Source organism: Schistocerca gregaria, chromosome 11, assembly GCF_023897955.1.
Source record: "Schistocerca gregaria isolate iqSchGreg1 chromosome 11, iqSchGreg1.2, whole genome shotgun sequence".
NCBI lineage: Eukaryota > Metazoa > Arthropoda > Insecta > Orthoptera > Acrididae > Schistocerca > Schistocerca gregaria.
In genome coordinates, this window is record NC_064930.1 from 124,680,660 (window position 1) to 124,698,511 (window position 17,852).

The 17,852-nt window shown below is 46.1% G+C and overlaps 1 protein-coding gene across 1 annotated transcript in view; it reads right to left on the reverse strand.

Moving 5' to 3' along the window:
- Positions 1–17,852, reverse strand: part of LOC126295059 (voltage-gated potassium channel subunit beta-2-like) — a 1,105,917-nt gene that overhangs the window by 822,958 nt on the left and 265,107 nt on the right. Inside the window, exon 2 of the mRNA XM_049987306.1 lies at positions 15,390–15,477. The gene's annotated coding sequence lies outside the window, so the exon portion shown is untranslated. The remainder of the gene's footprint in view (positions 1–15,389; positions 15,478–17,852) is intronic.

Here is a 17,852-nt window from a genome sequence, read left to right on the forward strand (position 1 = left end):
TTTTCCCAGGTCGACAGACCCTATGAACGTCTCTTGATTTTACTTTAGCCTTGCTTCCATTATTAGCCGTAACGTCAGAATTGCCTCTCTCGTGCCTTTACTTTTCCTAAAGCCAAACTGATCGTCACCTAGCGCATTCTCAATTTTCTTTTCCATTCTTCTGTATATTATTCTTGTAAGCAGCTTCGATGGATGAGCTCTCAAGCTGACTGTGCGATAATTCTCGCACTTGTCAGCTCTTGCCGTCTTCGGAATTGTGTAGATGATGCTTTTCCGAAAGTCAGATGGTATGTCGCCAAATTCATATATTCTACACACCAACGTGAATAGTCGTTTTGTTGCCACTTCCCGTAATGATTTTAGAAATTCTGATGGGATGTTATCTATCCCTTCTGCCTTATTTGACCGTAAGTCCTCCAAGGCTCATTTAAATTCCGATTCTAGTACTGGATCCCCTATCTCTTCTAAATCGACTCCTGTTTCTTCTTCTATCACATCAGACAAATCTTCACCCTCATAGAGGCTTTCAATGTATTCTTTCCACCTATCTGCTCTCTCCTCTGCATTTAACAGTGGAATTCCCGTTGCACTCTTAATGTTACCACCGTTGCTTTTAATGACACCAAAGGTTATTTTGACTTTCCTGTATCCTGAGTCTGTCCTTCCGACAATCATATCTTCTTCGATGTCTTCACATTTTCCCTGCAGCCATTTCGTCTTAGCTTCCTTGCACTTCCTATTTATTTCATTCCTCAGCGACTTGTATTTCTGTATTCCTGATTTTCCCGGAACATGTTTTTACTTCCTCCTTTCATCAATCAACTGAAGTATTTCCTCTGTTACCCATTGTTTCTTCGCAGCTACCTTCTTTGTACCTATGTTTTCCTTTCAAACTTCTGTGATGGCCCTTTTTAGAGACGTCCATTCCTCTTCAACTGTGTTGCCTACTGCGCTATTCCTTATTGCTGTATCTATGGCGTTAGAGAACTTCAAACGTATCTCGTCATTCCTTAGAACTTCCGTATCCCACTTCTTAGCGTATTGATTCTTCCAGACTAATGTCTTGAACTTTAGCCTACTCTTCATCACTACTATATTGTGATCTGAGTCTATTTCTGCTCCTGGGTACGCCTTATAATCCAATATCTGATTTCGGAATCTCTGTCTGATCATGATGTAATCTAATTGAAATCGTCCCGCATCTCCCGGCCTTTTCCAAGTATACCTCCTCCTCTTGTGATTCTTGAACAGGGTATTCGCTACTACTAGCTGAAACTTGTTACAGAACTCAATTAGTCTTTCTCCTGTTTCATTGATTGTCCCAAGCCCATATTCTCCTGTAACCTTTTCTTCTACTCCATCCCCTACAACTGCATGTAGATAGAGAGGTAAAAATGGACACAAATGCTTCGAATAACATGGGTTTTCATTAGAACAAAACAAAAGTTCACAAAATGTCCGACAGATGGCGCTGTACAGCAAAATTGCTACCGTGACGGGTGAGATTTACGCTGATATGTTACAGAATCGCATCATCCCTAGCCTGGTTGATAACCACCTCCTGAAACGTACGATGTTTATGCAGGATGGCGCTCCACCCCACATTGCTAGACGCGTGAAAGATCTCTTGCGCGCGTTGTTTGGTGATGATCGTGTACTCAGCTGCCACTTTCGTCACGTTTGGCCTCCCAGGTCCCCAGACCTCAGTCCGTGCGATTATTGGCTTTGGCGGTCGCAAGTGTATCGTGATCGACGGACATCTCTAGGGATGCTGAAAGACAACATCCGACGGCAGTGCCTCACCGTAACTCCGGACATGCCTTACAGTGCTGTTCACAACATTATTCCTCGACTACAGCTATTGTTGGCGAATGATGGTAGACATATTGAACATTTACTGTAAAGAACATCATCTTTGCTTCGTCTTACTTTGTTATGCTAATTATTGCTAGTCTGATCAGAATTTTTTGAACTTTTCTATTTTTTTGGTTCTAATAAAACCCTATGTCATTCCAAGCATGTGTGTCAATTTGTATCTCTCTATCAACATTATTCCGTCATTTTTTCACTTTTCAAATTTATACCAACGTTTTGATCACGCGGTACTTTGCCGTGATATACAAAAACAATTAGGTATCATGTGATAGGTTGTACATCGTATATATGAATATATAAAGGAGACTGACATTGTCACGTGCGTGTTGTAAATAATTGTTAACGGTTATTGCATGAAAGGTGATGGAGTGTCTCTATTACAAAAATGGTCTCATGAATGATTGCCTATAGTAGTAGAGTTTGGAACGCCAGTGGAGATGAAACGGCAGGCGGAACTCAAGCTCTATGGGAAAGGCCCTCACAGGTGTTGGTCCTGCTTAAACACAGGGAGTAGCCAGACGGACGTCGTGGCACCTGATCTCTGGAGCACAATAGGGTGACGGCCGGCCGCTATTGTAGTAGGAGCCGCAAGGGTAACCGAATAATACACTCATGGAAATTGAAATAAGAACACCGTGAATTCATTGTCCCAGGAAGGGGAAACTTTATTGACACATTCCTGGGGTCAGATACATCACATGATCACACTGACAGAACCACAGGCACATAGACACAGGCAACAGAGCATGCACAATGTCGGCACTAGTACAGTGTATATCCACCTTTCGCAGCAATGCAGGCTGCTATTCTCCCATGGAGACGATCGTAGAGATGCTGGATGTAGTCCTGTGGAACGGCTTGCCATGCCATTTCCACCTGGCGCCTCAGTTGGACCAGCGTTCGTGCTGGACGTGCAGACCGCGTGAGACGACGCTTCATCCAGTCCCAAACATGCTCAATGGGGGACAGATCAGGAGATCTTGCTGGCCAGGGTAGTTGACTTACACCTTCTAGAGCACGTTGGGTGGCACGGGATACATGCGGACGTGCATTGTCGTGTTGGAACAGCAAGTTCCCTTGCCGGTCTAGGAATGGTAGAACGATGGGTTCGATGACGGTTTGGATGTACCGTGCACTATTCAGTGTCCCCTCGACGGTCACCAGAGGTGTACGGCCAGTGTAGGAGATCGCTCCCCTCACCATGATGCCGGGTGTTGGCCCTGTGTGCCTCGGTCGTATGCAGTCCTGATTGTGGCGCTCACCTGCACGGCGCCAAACACGCATACGACCATCATTGGCACCGAGGCAGAAGCGACTCTCATCGCTGAAGACGACACGTCTCCATTCGTCCCTCCATTCACGCCTGTCGCGACACCACTGGAGGCGGGCTGCACGATGTTGGGGCGTGAGCGGAAGACGGCCTAACGGTGTGCGGGACCGTAGCCCAGCTTCATGGAGACGGTTGCGAATGGTCCTCGCCGATACCCCAGGAGCAACAGTGTCCCTAATTTGCTGGGAAGTGGCGGTGCGGTCCCCTACGGCACTGCGTAGGATCCTACGGTCTTGGCGTGCATCCGTGCGTCGCTGCGGTCCGGTCCCAGGTCGACGGGCACGTGCACCTTCCGCCGACCACTGGCGACAACATCGATGTACTATGGAGACCTCACGCCCCACGTGTTGAGCAATTCGGCGGTACGTCCACCCGGCCTCCCGCATGCCCACTATACGCCCTCGCTCAAAGTCCGTCAACTGCACATACGGTTCACGTCCACGCTGTCGCGGCATGCTACCAGTGTTAAAGACTGCGATGGAGCTCCGTATGCCACGGCAAACTGGCTGACACTGACGACGGCGGTGCACAAATGCTGCGCAGCTAGCGCCATTCGACGGCCAACACCGCGGTTCCTGGTGTGTCCGCTGTGCCGTGCGAGTGATCATTGCTTGTACAGCCCTCTCGCAGTGTCCGGAGCAAGTATGGTGGGTCTGACACACCGGTGTCAATGTGTTCTTTTTTCCATTTCCAGGAGTGTACTTGCGAACTCTGCAAATTTTGGACGCAGCTGAGGGTGACGGGGAAGCGTCACCTCAGAAACCAAGTAGGCTGGGTTATTTCCAAGGATTTTTACTCAGAAGCGTACCATTGTACGATTATGGGTTATCCTCGCAAACTTTCCGCGCTGGACGACAAAAGATTAAAATATGGTTGGTCGGCGTTCGGAAGAATCTGTAGAGACGGAGAATATTCCGTGGTTTCGGGAATATGATTCGTTTTCTGATTTACGATGGTGGGGAGCTGAGTCTTGCTGGGAAGCCAGCGGTGGAGAGACGAGGTCTTCCGCTGTGAGCGCCCGTGTGTGACGGTCGCTCGGTATCAGCTTTATGGTACAGACTTATTCGCTGTCTTTGCTCTCAGGAGAGTTTATAGTTAGAGCAGTTGGGCACTGCACTGCTGCGAACCTATAAGATTCTGGTTGGAAGTCGTCGTTGAGTACGCAGCGTTCAGTAATTGAGAGCACTTCTTCCGCGTATACTTACGTTGAGACGTTATCTGAACTGTGTCCTTGTGGCTGGGAGTTCGCGTTTCTCGTCTGTAGAACACAGAGAGGAGAAGACAGCATTAGAGTGTATTAGGCAGAGGACCGCCTTCTGCCGTACCAGCGTTTCAAAGAGTTTATAAAAGCTAAACAGCTGCGATCACGTTAGCTTATTTCCCCTGAGGTTCCACACCACCGTAGATCATTTTGGAAGTAGTGTCTTATAGTGTCTGGTACGTAGATGATTTCAATCATTTCGCGTTATTGTTACTAGATCGCGCAGTCATAATAAGGGGCAGAGTTGGGCAATTGATTAGTAATTTTTCTTAGGAGATGTAAACTTTGTAATATAAGGTTTTTCTTTAATCTACACTACTGCCCATTAAAATTGTTACACCGATAAGAAATACAGATGATAAACGGGTGTTCATTGGACAAGTATATTATACTAGAACTTACATGTGATTACATTTTTACGCAGTTTGGGTACATAGACCCTGAGTAATCAGTATCTAGAACAACCACTCTAGCCGTAATAACGGCCTCGATATGCCTGGGCATTGAGTCATACAGAGCTCGGAAGGCGTGTACAGGTACAGCTGCCTGTGCAGCTTCAACACGATACCACAGTTCATCAAAGGTAGCGACTGGCGTGTTGTGACGAGCCAGTTGCTCGACCACCATTGATCAGACGCTTTCAATTGGTGAGAGATCTGGAGAATGTGCTGGCCAGGGCAGCAGTCGAACATTTTCTGTGTCCACAAAGGCCCGTACAGGACATCCAACATGCGATCGTGCATTATGCTGCTGAAATGTAGGGTTTCGCAAGGATAAAATGAAGATAAAAAGAATAGAAGCAGCAGTCTCATACTGATGTGGTGCGATGGCTAATGTGAATCGTTGTTTCTCGGTTGGGCGACAGTTTATAGAGACCGAAACTGTATCCCGAAGACCAGGGCAGGGCCGACAAAATGAGTGACATCAGAAAGAGAGGCCTGCTATTTGGCTGTAAGGGCACGACGGTACCGCCTTACTACTTTATGGCAACTGGGATCTGACTTCGTATGATCCAATGGACGTGTTGTTTCGAGGCAAATGGTGTAGAGAAAGCATCGACACAGTCGCCTTTATTCTCTACAAATCCGCATGTGAAGGGAATGTGCAACACGATTTCGAGACCCGAACATTGCGGAAAGAGGCCAATATCGAGGATGATCACTAATCATATGGGCAGGGATTATGTTCACCAAACGAACACCTCTTCATGAAATAGTACAGGTGAAGCGGAAAGGGTATGAAACGTCCCCTTAGGAAAATTATACAAGACTGTGCTTAAACTGACACACAATATTTCTAGCGCAACGCAATCTGACTTTTAAAAATCCCTACAAAAGAATGGCCCTCACTAACATTAACCTATACCTTTCACAAATCACTTACCTCACAAAAATCTTCGTTACTCGAGCTACTGCAATACAGTGAGCGCCACTACTGCCAGCTAAATAAAAGATTCAAACTACGGAAGGCACTAACTACTGACAGGCATAGTTAGCAAATGAAAGATTTTAATACAGAACAGACAATGTATTTACCTTAATAGTCATAATATATAAATCAGTTCGTGACACCAATTCTTACACATTTTAAAACTCCGCCATCTCTCTCCCCACGTCCACCACTGCTGGCGGCTCACCTCCAACTCTGCAACGCTACGCGCTGATAGCATCCAGCTGCCGCTGCTCAACACTACAATGGCGAGTATTACAACAATGCCAACCAGCCACAGACTGCACACGGCACAGCCAGTGATTTTCATACAGAGCGCTACGTGGCGGCGGCGTTACCAATTAAAAAAACCTAAACAGCCTACTTACAAGGGTTAAATGCTCTCAGTTATTGCGACCTCAAACAGATGGTTCAAATGGCTCTAAGCACCATGGGACTTAACTTCTAAGGTCACCAGTCCCCTAGAACTTAGGAATACTTAAACCTAACTAAGCTAAGGACATCACACCCATCCATGCCCGAGTCAGGATTTGAACCTGTGACCGTAGCGATCGCGCGGTTCCAGACTGTAGCGCCCAGAACCGCTCGGCCACCCCAGCCGGACATTGGGACCTCATGTGCGGTTGTTGCGAGTTGGTGCTGGACCAGACTTCGTACTGGTGGACGATAACGATCGATCTCATACAGCAAGAGCGGCTCATGTTTACTTGCAAAAGGGAGATACTGCACGCATGGCCCTCTCCATTTGAATCCCATAGAGCATATCTGGAATGTACCAGGGAGGCGGGTAGCATCATGTCGAGATCCACCAACTTCTGTCCACGGCCCGCCAGCAGCTCCGCAGGTAGAATGGGCTTATTGCCTCAACGTGAGAGAGCTGACATCATTCACAGCACACCCTGTCGTTGTCCAAGATGCTACTCCAGGCGGGTGTAAAATGAATGTGCGCGACGGAGAATACCAAGAAGATTTGGCCCTGTCTGACTGCCCCCTCAACCAGATCTTAGGATCTTTTTTTTCTATGAATTAGAATATTAACACAAATGAGTGATGAAGGCAACTAATCATAGTAAATAATAAACCTTGTTCCTGCTTATGTATTTATTGTATACTACTGTCCATTGAACTTGCTACACCACGAAGATGACGTGCTACAGACGCGAAATTTACCGACAGGTAGAAGATGCTGTGATATGCAAATGATTAGCTTTTCAGAGCATTCACACAAGGTTGAGGCCGGTGGCGACACCTACAACGGGCTGACATGAGGAAAGTACCCAACCGATTTCTCATACACAAACAGCACTTGACCGGCGTTGCCTGCTGAAACGTCGTTGTGATGAAGAAATCCGTACCATCACGTTTCCGATTTTGATCAAGGTCGGATTGTAGCATATCGCGATTGCGGTTTATCGTGTCGCAAAATTGCTGCTCGCGTTGGTCGACATCCAATGACTGTTAGCAGAATATGGAATCGGCGGGTTCAGGAGGGTAATACGGAACGCCGTGCTGGATCGCAACGGCCTCGTATCACTAGCAGTCGAGATGACAGGCATCTTATCCGCACGGCTGTAACGGATCGTGCAGCCACGTCTCGATCCCCGAGTCAACAGATGGGGACGTTTGCAAGACAACAACCATCTGCACGAACAGTTCGACGACGTTTGCAGCAGCACGGACTATCAGCTCGGAGACCGTGGCTGCGGCTACCCTTGACGCTGCATCACAGACAGGAGCGCCTGCGATGGTATACTCTACGACGAGCCTGGGAGCTCGAATGGCAAAACGTCATTTTTTCGGATGAATCCAGGTTCTGTTTACAGCATCGTGATGGTCGCATTCGTTTTTGGCGACATCGTGGTGAACGCACATTGGCAGCGTGTATTCGTCATCGCCATACTGGCGTATGACCCGGCGTGATGCTATGGGGTTCCATTGGTTACGCGTCTCGGTCACCTCTTGTTCGCATTGACGGCACTTTGAACAGTGCACGTTACATTTCAGATGTGTTACGACTCGTACAGAACACGATCGTACGGACACCTGTTGACAGTTTGTGCGATTATATCGTGAATATAATACTAACTCGAATTCTTTACAGACGAATGGAAAAACTGGCTGAAGCCGTCCTCGGGGAACATCAGTTTAGATTCCGTAGAAATACTGGAACACGTGAGGCAATGCTGACCTTACGACTTATCTTAGAAGAAAGATTAAGGAATGGCAAACCTACGTTTCTAGCATTTGTAGACTTAGAGAAAGCTTTTGACAATGTTGACTGGAATACTCTCTTTCAAATTCTCAAGGTGGCAGGGGTAAAATACAGGGAGCGAAAGGCTATTTAAATTTTGTACAGAAATCAGATGGCAGTTATAAAAGTCGAGGGATATGAAAGGGAAGCAGATAGGTTTAATTAGTTCTAAGTTCTAGGCGACTGATCACCTCGGAAGTTAAGTCACATAGTGCTCACGGCCTTTTTATTTTTTTAATGCGACCAAACAGTAATGTCATGAGTGCCTTGTTTCAAATGTGGTACATTCAGACAGACTGACATCTCAGAAAAGCCAGAACGATAAAAGGTAATAAGCTAAAAAACGTAAAAGTGCAGTCGTGTTGTCAGATGGCTCTGAGCAGTAAGCTACTTAACATCTGAGATCATGAGTCCCCTAGGACGTAGAACTACTTAAACCTAACTAACCTAAGGACATCACACACATCGATGACCGAGGCAGGATTGTAACCTGCGACCGTAGCGCGGTTCCGAACTGAAGCGCCTATAACCGCTCGGCCACAGCGGCCGGCAGTCGTGTTGTCAATGGTAAAAACAAAATGAGGGAAGTAAGCAGGTGAGCAAACCCAAGTTATGCTAGAGGCAGGAAATATTCCACCTCTGATGCAATACAGGCAGGACCACTTGCTATTCAAAAGCGTTCAACCTCTAGAATGTAGAAGTGCGTATTGTAAAAGGAGACTAACCAATTCTAAAAAGTGATAAAAACAGAGTAAAAGGGAAGGGAAGAGGACCTTGGCCAGGGAAGGGAGTCAGGAATCTCCAAACCTCACCGCCCCGCTACTACTCCAGAGTTAGATTAAAAAACTTTAAAACTGAGAATGAAAACCGTTTTCACTGATGAAGCTGAGAACCAGTTCGACCATCCGGGAATCGTCTGCCAATATTAAAGTTCGGGGAATTCTGTACTTAGTACGCAAAGCCAAAAGATGGGGGCATTCCACCAAAAGTGGGCTACTGACAGGAATTCTCCACAACGACAACGTTGGGGTTGCTCACTGGAATACGGCCAGAAAATACACTGTTATCTACAATTAAAGCAAGAAACCATTATTTCCCCTTCCCGTGTCTAATTCACGATGTTGTTGTTGTTGTGGTGGTTTTCAGTCCTGAGACTGGTTTGATGCAGCTACTCTTTCCTGTCCAAGCTTCTTCATCTACCAGTACCTACTGCAGCCTACATCCTTCTGAATCTGCTTACTGTATTCATCTCTTGGTATCCCTCTACGATTTTTACACTCCACGCTGCCCTACAATGCTAAATTTGTGATCCCTTGATGCGTCAGAACATGTCCTACCAAACGATCCCTTCTTCTACTCAAGTTCTGCCACAAACTTCTCTTCTCCCCAATCCTATTCAATACCTCCTCATTAGTTACGTGGTCTACCCACCTAATATTCAACATTCTTCTGTAGCACCACATCTCGAAAGCTTCTATTCTGTTCTTGTCTTAACTATGTATCGTCCATGTTTCACTTCGATACATGGCTACACTCGACACTTTCGACCTTAACAAATTTCTCTTCTTCAGAAACGCTTTCCTTGCCATTGCCAGTCAACATTTTATATTCTCTCTACTTCGACCATCATCAGTTATTTTGCTCCCCAAATAGCAAAACTCCTTTACTACTTTAAGCCACTCATTTCCTAATCTAATTCCCTCTGCACCACCCGACTTAATTCGACTACATTCCATTATCCTCGTTTTGCTTTTGTTGATGTTCATCTTATACCCTCCTTTCAAGGCACTGTCCATTCCGTTCAATTGCTCTTCCACGTCCTCCTCTGTCTCTGACAGAATTACAATGTCAGCGGCGAACCTCAAAGTTTTTACTTCTTCACCCTGGATTTTAATACCTACTCCCAATTTTTCTTTTGTTTCCTTTACTGCTTGCTCAATATACAGACTGAATAACATCGGGGAGAGCCTACAACCATGTCTCACTCCCTTGCCAACCGCTGCTTCCCTTTCATACCACTCGTCTCTTATAACTGCCATCTCGTTTCTGTACAAATTTTAAATAGCCTTTCGCTTCCTGTATTTTACCCCTGCGACCTTCAGAATTTGAAAGAGAGTATTCCAGTCAACATTGTCAAAAGCTTTCTCTAAATCTACAAATGCTACAAATGTAGGTTTGCCTGTCCTTAATCTTCCTTCTAAGGTAAGTCGTAGGGTTAGTATTGCCTCACGTGTTCCAACATTTCTACGGAATCCAAACTGTTCTTCCCCGAGGTCGGCTTCTACCAGTTTTTCCATTCGTCTGTAAAGAATTCGTGTTAGTATTTTGCAGCTGTCAATTATTAAACTGATAGTTCGGTAATTTTCACATCTGTCAACACCTGATTTCTTTGGGATTGGAATTATTATATTCTTCTTGAAATCTGAGGGTATTCCGCCTGTCCCATACATCTTGCTCACCAGATGGTAGAGTTTGGTCATGACTGGCTCTTCCAAGGTTGTCAGTAGTTCTAATGGAATGTTGTCTACTCCTAGGGCCTTGTTTCGACTCAGGTCTTTCAGTGCTCTGTCAAACTCTTCACGCAGTATCGAATCTCCCATTTCTTCTTCTTCTACATCCTCTTCCATCTCCGTCATATTGTCCTGAAGTACATTGCCCTTGTGTAGACCTTCTATATAGTCTTTCCACCATTCTGCTTTCCCTTCCTTGCTTAGAACTGGGTTTCGATGTGAGTTCTTGATATTCATACAAGTGGCTCTCTTTTCTCCCCATGGTCTCTTTAATGTTCCTGTAGGCAGTATCTATCTTACCCCTATTGAGATAACCCTCTAAATCCTTACATTTGTCCTCTAGCCATGCCTGCTTAGCCATTTTGCACTTCCTGTCGATCTAATTTTTGAGACGTTTGTATTCCTTTTTGCCTGCTTCAGTTATTGCATTTTTATATTTCCTTCTTTCATCAATTAAATTCAATATTTCTTCAGTTACCCAAGGATTTCTACTGGCCCTCGTCTTTTTACCTTCACTCTTACTACAAACATGGAATATGTCAAGAAGGACACAGTGAGCTCTCAAAACAAACGACCATGCGGTGACGGAGAGATAAGAGGTATAATCTTTTGCTAAAAATAATGGCATGGTTTTTATAACAAAACTGATAACGTAACATATTGTTAAAGGTGTGTTTCCACGGGACATTCGATACCCCCAATACAACTAGAGGGCCGCTTTTGTGAAACCCCGACATTTTGTGCCATTTGCGTCTCACAACTCAGAAATTTGGCTCAGAGGTGCCTACAACCCTCCTCTGCAATTCTACTAGAGCGTGCCGCCCTGTGACGTCATCGTCTGGGCCGGCGACGGTTCGAAGAGGACCAGGGGTCGACACGTGCAGGAAAATCGACCACAGATCAGACGGTCACGTGATGTGTCAAGTAGGTCAATGACGTGACACTGGCTCCAAGTGTCACCACAACCCTGCCAAAGGCCACCGTCGACGCGTCACACGATGGGAAGGTCTTCGTATCCTGTATTACCCATACTTCAGCTCTTCTTTGGGCGCCTCTGCTACGGAAGTCCGGACTAGGACATTCGACATTTTTAAAAATTTCGGCATCGTATACACAGACATTTAAAAAACATCATTAACTCTGCTCATATATAAAAGGAACCATTTTCGATACATCGATAGATTGATAGCATAAGTATCGACGTACCGACCCATAAAAATACACTATGTGATGAAAACTATCCCGACACCTGGCTGAAAATGACTTACAAGTTGGTGGCACCCTCTCTCTACAGGTAATGCTGGAACTCAATATGGCGGTGGCCCACCCTTAGCCCTGATGATAGCTTCCACTCTCGCAGGCACTCGTTCAACCAGGTGGTGCAAGTTTTCTTGGACAATGGCATCCCATTCTTCAGGAGAGGTGGAAGGGGCCTGGCACTAAGTCGGCGTTCCAAAACATCCCTAAGGTGTTGTATAGGATTCAGGTTAGGACTCTGTGCAGGCCAGTCCTTTACAGGGGGGTTATTGTCGTGTAGCCCCTTCCGCCACAGGCCGTGCTCTATGAACAGGTGCCCGATCGTGTTGAAAGATGCAATACCTATTCCCGAATTGCTCTTCAACAGTGGGAAGGAAAAGGTTGCTTAAAACATCAATGTAGGCCTGTGCTGTGATAGTGCCACGCAAAACAAAAGGGGGTGCAACCCCCTCCATTAAAACACGACCACACCATAACACCACCGTCTCCGAATTTCACTGTTGACACTACACACGCTGGCAGAAGACGTTCACCGGGCATTCGCCATACTCACACCCTGCCATCGGATCGTCACATTGTGTACCGTGAGTCGTCACTACACACAACGTTTTCCCGGTGTTCAATAGACCAAGCGAGGCGTCGTTTCGCATTTACTGAGATCCGAGTTTTCTCACTTCCCGCCTAACTGTGATAGTACTTACAATGGGTTAGGTTAGTTTAGCTTAACGTCCCGTCGACTACGAGGTCATTAGAGACGGAGCGCAAGCTCCGGTTAGGGAAGGATGGGGAAGGAAATCGGCCGTGCCCTTTCAAAGGAACCATCCCGGCAGTTGCCTGAAACGATTTAGGGAAATCACAGAAAACCTAAATCAGGGTGGCTGGAGACGGAATTGAACCGTCGTCCTCCCGAATGCGAGTCCAGTGTGCTAACCACTGCGCCAGCTCGCTCGGTGTACTTGCAATGGGTGCTGATGCAGTTAGGAATTCGTCAGTGATGGTCTGGATAGACGTCTGCCTATTACACATTACGACCCTCTTCAACTGTCGGCGGTCTCTGTCAGTGAGCAGACGAGGTCGGCCTGTACGCTTTTGTGCTGTACGTGTCCCTCCACGTTTCCACTTCAGTATCACATCGGAAACAGTGGACCTAGGGATGTTTAGGAGTGTGGAAATCTCGCGTACAGACGTACGACACAAGTCACATCCAGTCACCTGAACATTTTCGAAGTCCGTGAGTTCCGCGGAGCGTCCCATTCTGCTCTCTCACGATGTCTAATGACCACTGAGATCGCTGATACGGAGTACCTGGCATTACGTGGCAGCGCAATGCACTTGATACGAAAAACGTATGTTTTTGGGGGGTGTCCGGATACTTCTGATCCCACAGTGTACTTGACTGAGAACTAGGGCCACTTGTTACAAAAACTCACAACGGGAGTGAAAGTAGTGTGCTGACGACATTCGACGCCATATCCGGACTCAGTGACGTTGTAAGTAGGCTGTTTATGTTTTTATGTTGGTAAAGCCACGCAGCGCTCTGTATGAAAATCACTGACTGTGCTGTGTGCAGTCTGTGGCTGGTTGGACTCATTGTTGGAGTATTCGCTTGTTTAGTGTTGGGCAGTTGGATGTGAACAGCGCGTAGCGTTGCGCAGTTGGAGGTGAGGCGCCAGCAATGGTGTATGTGGGGGGAGAGATGGCGGAGTTTCGAGAGGATACCTTAAGCGGACGATCTGGACGTGTGTATGACAGAAAAAGAAAAAATTGTGAAGATGGGTTGGGGGTTGTTTGGGGAAGGAGACCAGACAGCGAGGTCATCGGTCTCGTCGTATTAGGGAAGGAAGTCGGCCCTGCCCTTTGAAAGGAAACGTCCCGGCATTTGCCTGGAGTGATTTAGGGAAATCACGGAAAATCTAAATCAGGATGGCAGGACGCGGGATTGAACCGCCGTCCTCCCGAATGCGATTCCAGTGTGCTAACCACTACGCCACCTCGCTCGGTTTTGTAAAGATGGATGTCATGAATTGATAGATATTTATATTATGACTTTTGAACACTATTGAGATAAATACATTGTTTGTTCTCTATTAAAATCTTTCGTTTGCTATGCCTATCAGTAGTTAGTGCCTTCCGTAGTTTGAATCTTTTATTTATCTGGCAGTAGTGGCGCTCGCTGTATTGCAGTAGTTCGAATAACGAAGATTTTTGTGAGGTAAGTGATTCATGAAAGGTATCGGTTATTCTTAGTCAGGGCCATTCTCTTGTAGGGATTATTGAAAGTCAGATTGCGGTGCGCTAAAAATATTGGCTGTTAGTTTAGTGATGATCAGAATAAGTAAAGAGAAAACTGTCTGAGTTTTGCTCAGCTGTTTGAAAATAGAATAACGTAAGCCGTTTTCCAGAACAGTAATTCATTAATTTTTCTAAGGGGACGTTTGAACATCTAAAGTCTGCGGATGACACGGCGACCGGTCGGTACCGTTGGACCATCCAGCTCTGTTCAGACGGTGTTATCTTTGTTTTTCAGCATATTTTGATAATTTATCTCAGTATATGACCATTCAATATTTTTTTTCCTCTTGGCGATTTTCATTGCCAATTTGTACCAATCAAATCACCTGCTGTTTTACACGATGCATTTATATTAATGGTAATGGATATAAGTTGTTTGTAAATTATCAAATGGTAGCCTTACAGTACGGATGAGTAGCCTCCAATGGTACAATGGTCATATTGTGCGACAATTGTAGTCGAAGACACATTTGTCAGATCGTCGGATAATTCTAGAAAGCAACACCAGCAGCATTATATAAAGATTGCTAAACCAGATTTCATGTCTCCAGAATGACATGTTCACTCCGCAGCGGTGTGTGCGCTGATATGAAACTTCCTGGCAGATTAAAAGTGTGCGCCGGACCGAGATTCGAACTCGGGACCTCTACCTTTCGCGGGCAAGTGCTCTACCATCTGAGCTACCCAAGCACGACTCACGCTCCGTCCTCACAGCTTTACTTCTGCCAGTATCTCGTCTCCTACCTTCCGAACTTCACAGAAGCTCTCCTGCGAACCATGCAGGACTAGCACTCCTGAAAGAAAGGATATTGCGGAAACATGGCTTAGCCACAGCCTGGGGAATGTTTCCTTTGAGAGAGCTTCTGTAAAGTTTGGAAGGTAGGAGACGAGGTACTGGCAGAAGTAAAGCTGCGAGGACGGGGAGTGAGTCGTGCTTGGGTAGCTCAGATGGTAGAGCACTTGCCCGCGGAAGGCGAAGGTCCCGATTTCGAGTCTCGGTCCGGCACACAGTTTTAATTAGCGCGAAAGTTTCAGTTTACATATGGATTCTGATAACAGTACCAAACAGCCTTATTAGTCGACACGTAAAAAGGGTCCTCTGATTGGGTAACAAAGTGTTGCAGCGCGCAGCTTGAGGGCCGTGCTGTGCGGTCACGCACTCACCTGTTGGCGGCGGACGGCTGCGTGTCGCAGTGGGTGCGTGCAGCTCACGCATCGCTCGCCGCCGACCACGCTTCACCGGGCTGCCAACCTGCCGGAGACAAAAAGGAACAAACTGCAGCAGCGAACAGAAATACCCCACCCTGCAGTCGCGTCGGCACTGGCTGCCACAGTCCTGCCGACCTAACGAACAGCCGCTCACTCAGTCCTCATTTATTCACGGCTCTGCTCTCACGCACTATACACGGTGGTCCATTGATCGTGACCGGGCCAAATATCTCACGAAATAAGCGTCAAACGAAAAAACCACAAAGAACGAAACGGTTGGGCCGCTAGATGGCGCTGCCATAGGTCAAACGGACATCAACTGCATTTTTTTCTAAAAACGAACCCCCATTTTTATTACATATTCGTGTAGTACGTAAAGAAATATTAATGTTTTAGATCCTCCACTTTTTTCGCTTTGTGATAGATGGCACTGTAATAGTCACAAATATATGGCTCACAATTTTAGACAAACAATTGGTATCAGGTAGGTTTTTTAAATTCTAATCCAGAACGTAGGAACGTTTGAACATTTTATTTCGGTTTTTCCAATGTAATACATGTATCTTTGTGAACTTATCATTGCTGAGAACGCATGCTGTTACTGCGTGATTACCTGTAAATACCACATTAATGCAATAAATGTTCAAAAAGATGTTAGTCAGTCTCAATGCATTTGGCAATACGTCTAACGACATTCCTCTGCATTGACAGTACGCTGACGCATGTTGTCAGGCGTTGTCGGTGGATCACGATAGCAAATATCCTTCAACTTTCCCCACAGAAAGAAATCCGGGGACGTCAGTTGCGGTGAACGTGGTATGGTGCTTCGATGACCAATCCACCTGTCATGAAATATGCTACTCAATACCGCTTCAACCGCACACGAGCTGTGTGCCGGACATCCACCATGTTGGAAGTACATCGCCATTCTGTCAGTGAAACCTTGTAGTTACATCATTAGAACATTACGTAGGAAATCAGCGTACACTGCCCCATTTAGATTGCCATCGATAAAATGAGGGCCAATTATTCTTCCTCCCATAATGCCGCACCATACATTAACCCGCCAAGGTCGCTGATGTTCCACTTGTCGCAGCCATTGTGAATTTTCCGTTGCCCTACAGCGCATATTATTCCGGTTTACGATACCGCTGTTGGTGAATGACGCTTCGTCGCTAAATAGAAGGCGTGCAAAAAATCTGTCATCGTCCCGTAATTTCTCTTGTGCCCAGTGGCATAACTGTACAAGACGTTCAAAGTCGTCGCCGTGCAATTGCTGGTGCGAAGAAATATGGTTCGGGTGCAATCGATGTTGATGTAGCATTCTCAACACCGACGTTTTTGAGATTCCTGATTCTCGTGCAGTTTGTCTGCTACTGATGTGCGGATTAGCTGTGATAGCAGCTGGAACACCTACTTGGGCATCATCATTTGTTGCAGGTCGTGGTTGACGTTTCACATGTGGCTGAACACTTCCTGTTTCCATAAATAACGTAACTATCCTGCGAACGGTCCAGACACTTGGATGATGTCATCCAGGATACCGAGCAGCATACATAGCACATGGCCGTTGGGCATTTTGATCAGAATAGCAATACATCAACACGATATCGACCTTTTCCGCAATTGGTAAACCGTCTATTTTAATATTGGTAATGTATCACGAAGCAAATACCGTCCGCACTGGCGGAATGTTACGTGATACCACGTACTTATACGTTCGTGACTATTACAGCGTCATCTCAAATCGAAAAAAGTGGTCTAATTAAAACTCATATTTCTTTACGTATTACACGAATATGTAATAAAAAATTGGGGTTCCCATATAGAAAAAACGCTGTTGATATCCGTTTGACCTATGGCAGCGCCATCTAGCGGGCCAACCATAACGCCATCTGGTTTCCCCCTTCAAGCTAGACGAGTTTAGTTCTTTGTAGATTTTTCGCTTCATTCTTGTTTCGTGATATATTTGGCCCGGTCACGATCAGTGGACCACCGTGTATATACCAGGAGCGCCCACTAAGTAATGCAACACATTTTTGTCGGCCAATTTAGGATAAAAAATGCGGAATTAGTTGTGAGACATCTTCTAGTGTTCAGCAACTATACATGAAATTCCGGTAGGTGTTGGCGCTATACGCATCATTGAAAATGGAGTCTGTAAGTGAGGTGCGTTCCAAAAGAGAGCTGTTAAAGAAAGAGGAAAGAGAGAGAGGGGGGAGGGGAGAGAGAAAAGGTTCAAATGGTTCTCAGCACTATGGGACTTAACTTCTAATGTCATGGGACTTAACGAGTGAGGTTATCAGTCCCGTAGAACTCAGAACTACTTAAACCTAGCTAACCTAAGGACATCACACACATCCATGCCCGAGGCAGGATTCGAACCTGCGACCGTAGCGATCGCGCGGTTCCAGACTG